We start from the raw sequence: 4,593 nt of genomic DNA, 5'->3' as shown, positions 1-4,593 counted from the left end.
GTTCAGTGAACTCCAAGAAAACACAAATACACTATTAAACAAATTCAGGAAGAGAATATGTGAACAAATAAGATTTTTTAAAGCATTCATTATCATCTTTGTCACTGTTTTTAATTTTTGGTTGCACTCGGTCTTTGTTGCTGCCACTGGCATTCTCTAGTTGTGGCAAGCAGGGGCTACTCTTCTTCGTGGCCTCTCTTGTTGTGAAGCACAGGTTCTAGACAAGCAGGTTTCAGTGTTGCAGAATGCAAGCTCAAATTTGTGGCTGAAGGGTCCAAGAACATGGGTTCAGTATTTGTTGTGCACAGGCTGAGTTGCTCCACAGAATAAATTCAGATTTTTTTTTTAAACAGAGATAGAAATCATAAAAAAGGAAGCAAACAGGGAGTTTACTGATGACTTAGTGGTTGGGATTCTATGCATTACTACTGTGGCTGGATTCAATCCTGGTCAGGGAACTGATATCCCTCAAGCTGTGCAGTGAGGCAAAGGAAAAAAAAAAAAAAAAAAAAGAACCAAACAGACAAATTAACTGAACAGAAATTCTGTTGCTTAAGATTGCAGTAAATGAAATGCAGCAAAGTGAAAAATGCTACAGAGAGCATCAGCAACAGCAGAAGAGTCTGTAAGACCGAAGACAAGACAGTTGAGTTACCCAGCCAGGGGACAAAGGACAAAAAAGAAGAAAAAAGTGTGAAAGAACCTGTGTGAACAATGGGATAACATTCACAGGAACAACCCACACATTATTGGAGTCCCAGAAGCAGAAGAGAGGGAGAAAGGGACAGAGACTGTACTTTAAGAAACAATACCAGATAAGTTCCACATCTGATGAGATATAAACATCCAAGTTCATGTAGCTAATAGGTCATCCCTTGGAGTTCGTTCAAAGTTATCGTCTCCAATACACAGTGAGGGAATTTTAGAAGCAACAGGAGAAAAGCAAATGCTCATAAAAGAGAAATCCCCTTAAGAATATCAGTGGATTTTTGAGAAGAAACCTGTCAAGCCAGGAGAGAAAGGGATGATATATTCAAACTGATGAAAGTAAGCCTGCCAGCCAAGAATACTTTTTTCAGGAAGGTTGTCTTTCAGAAATGAAGATGAGATAAAGACATTCCCAAACAAACAACAGTTGAGGGAGCTCACCACCACAGGTTTACCTTACAAGATTGCTGAGGGGAGTTTTTCATGCTAAATGAAGGATGTTAATTATTATATGAAAGAAGTGAAAATATACAACAAACTTGTAAACCTAAATATGTAATCCCATTCAGAATACTCTAACACTGTAATTTGGTAGTGTGCTAACCAATTAACTCTAGTCTAAAGGAAATATTAAAATAACTATAGAGAAAAATATTTTGTTACTGGATATACAATATAAAGAGAGGTAAATTCTGACACCAAATACAGAAAGCATAGGAGGGGATAAAAATGTAGAGCTTTAGTATGTGACTGAAATTAATTTGTTATCAGATGAGTATTATATAGACTGTGTCTATGTGCATTTTTCTTGCTCAGTCATGTCCAAGTTTTTTGACCCCATGGACTGTAGCCCACCAGGCTCCCCTGTCCATGAATTCTCTAGGCAAGAATATTGGAGTGGGTTTCCATCTCCTTCTCCAGGGGCTCTTCCCAACCCAAGGATCAAACATAGGTCTCCTGCATTGCAGGCAGACTCTTCACCTTTTGAGCCACCAGTTATATCTATGAGATGTTTCATGTGAGCCCCATGCCAACAAAAATGTAAAAACCTACAGTAGATTCACAAAAAGTAAAGAGAAGAGAATCAAAGTATGACATTATCCAAAATTATCAGTTCACAGTTCTAGCTGTTGTGCAGAACAGTTGAGTTGTCCTGGTCTCTTAAAGCACAAGAGGACTTTTCTTACACATCATGAAAGACTAATTAGGAATTTTTTTTTTTAAGCCAAAGAATTCTTTCTGCAGGTCATATCCTTCCTTATGCCAAACAGACAGTGCAGCTATACTTTTTTAATTGCAAGTCTTCTTCCTGTGATATTCTTGTGTGGTTTTATTGAAAAACTGCCAAATGGTAAATCATACAAATAGCCTTTCTCCGCTGTTGGTTCTGATCAAGACTTAATAAGAAGCCACTTGTTAGTACGTTGTGGTTTGTCTTGTGTATCCTTAGAGATAGAGATCTGCACCGTTTGTTGTGACATGTCTGTTGATGATAAGCTCCTACTTGAAAATCAAATTTTACCTTGGTAATTGCTGAAAACATTTGCCTTTAAAACAAAAATATCAGTTAGCTAAATGATATCTTCAAAAACAGTTCTTTATATTTGTGATAATTTATTTTAAATGTCTGGCACAGTGCCATTCAATCATTCAATAAATGTTAGCTGAACATCTATTAAGTTACAGAGACTGGAAATGCAGAGCTTATACACAAGTAGAGGCCTCACTCCAATTTTGGGCCCTGGCAGAGGCCTTGGTTAGCATGCCCAGATGGGGAAGGGAAAGAGAATCTGTTCATAGACTTTTAGATGTTAAAGGAGGAACGCATTTTGCTGTGTTTCTAGTGTTCTTAGGCTGGTCTGCAGGCTGGACTCAGCTGCACCAAAGTTCCATGTGCAATAGAGCATCAGTTCATAGAGTTCAGCCTTTGAATCCTGAATACCACCCCAGTGGCACTAACCTTGGGTTTAAGATTGACCACCCACAAGAACTGAATAGCTCGGGAGTTGGTACATCAACTGTGAGCCGAGGTGGATTAATTGTGAAGCTAATGAGGCTTCACCTTCAGGGTCTCTCATTGCACCAGCCCCTTCAAGGCCTGGAGGCAGGGAAGGGACCCCTAGCACTGTGCTCACAAGGACATAGGTTTTCAATGAGCCATTTTCTTGGGTTGAGGAAAAGAAGCAATTCAGTAAGATTATTTCTTACCCAAAGGTGAAGAAGAAGTTAATTAATTTAGTGCATGAGCACTAAATCCAAGAATCATATTTGTTCTGGAAATCAAGGAGAAACTGAAGAGGTTTAGAAAGCACATGCTGCCTTTTCATTAGTACAGTATTGGTGGAAGGGTAAGAATAAGATCAACAATTAACTAACTCAGAGGAAAAGAGAGCTGTTTAAAAATGAAGGTCAAGATGCTAAGGGTCAAACTGAGAAAACGGGAGCCTGACTGTCAGCGCTGACTGGTGTAAAGGGAAAAGGAGATGCCGCAGGGGCGGGTGCTCTTAAACAGAACTTAGATCTAGCTGTTGGTCAGTCAGACACGGTGCCTGGGAACCAACCAAGCCCAACAGGGGAAGCAAGGTGAGACCTGAGGGAGCAGCTTGGGATGGGCGCACAGAAGCAAGAGGAGATCCAGGAAAGTACCTGCTTCATGTGACAGATTCTGTCTTCTTTTCAAGTCTTCTTTCTCCTTTGTACCCATCAGAAGAGACTCTGCTCTGCTGCTGGAACAAGTGATCCCCAAATCTCACACACGCACACACACACGCACACATATATACACACACGTGCACACACACATTCATCACAACTACAGATGTCTGTGGTCGGTGAGGCTCTTGCAACTGCACCATCTGGAACACACAGCTTCTGGGTCAGGAAAGAGAGAGACTAGAGTTACACTTGGGCTTTTCATGCCTCCACTTGAAAGTGACACAGGAGACACCACCCACGTCTCATTGGCCAGAATGAGTCACTGAGGACTAGAAATAAATCATTTGATGAGTATTACTGTCTATCCACACCCTTCAGTGTAACTCTTGATAGCGGTGCTGTCAGTTTTTTCTCACCTTGGAGAAGCTTCTGAGGTACAGCTTTGTGCAGAAATTGAATGTGATCTGGTCCACCCCGAGTGGGATTTGAAGGCATTGTCTGTTTAATTGCTTCATCTTGTATGTCTCTGACTCCTCACTCCACTTCAGCCTGTGCTGAGTGGGATTAGTCACATCTGTGTCTCCACTGTCTCCGTCTTCTCTGAGTTTTCACTAACTGCGGGGTTATTTTCAGCCTTCGTTCTTTCATTCATTTCCTTAATTATCCAATATTTCTTAAGCTGTTACTATGTGTGTTTGCTTGGCCTTAAAGAGACATTGAAGAATAAGACACAGTACTTGCTCTCAGGAAGTTCCCACGGTGGAGATAGTAAGCAAGTTTTTATGGACTAAATAGACACAGCAGTAATTTTGAGCTAGAATGATCAGAAAGAGCTTCACAGAGGTGACAGCTCTGTGCATTTAAAAACATATGAAGATTTAGAAGCATCTATTTGTAGTGGACTTGAAAATGTGTCCTTCAGAATTTACGTGTGCATAAATGTAGTATTTTCTGTTTTTTATAATTGATTTAATCTTGCTCACCTATGAGTAGTATTTGTATAATTAAATTTTTCAATAAAATTAACAGACTCTCTCATTTAAAATGTGGCCTTCAACTTAATTCAGTAATAATTATCTCGCTGATTCTAGGTTCCCTGCCAAAATTGGTTTTTCAACAGATATGTTCACTGTTTATCCCCCCAAGATGGTGTCTGGGACAAGGGAGTTTCTTACTCCCCAGTGGCAGTGGGGAAGCATCCTTGGTCTGCATGCTATCCATATGGAATCA

Source organism: Budorcas taxicolor, chromosome 5, assembly GCF_023091745.1.
Source record: "Budorcas taxicolor isolate Tak-1 chromosome 5, Takin1.1, whole genome shotgun sequence".
NCBI lineage: Eukaryota > Metazoa > Chordata > Mammalia > Artiodactyla > Bovidae > Budorcas > Budorcas taxicolor.
The sequence above is the reverse complement of the archived record's forward strand: the minus strand, read 5'-3'. Positions refer to the sequence as shown.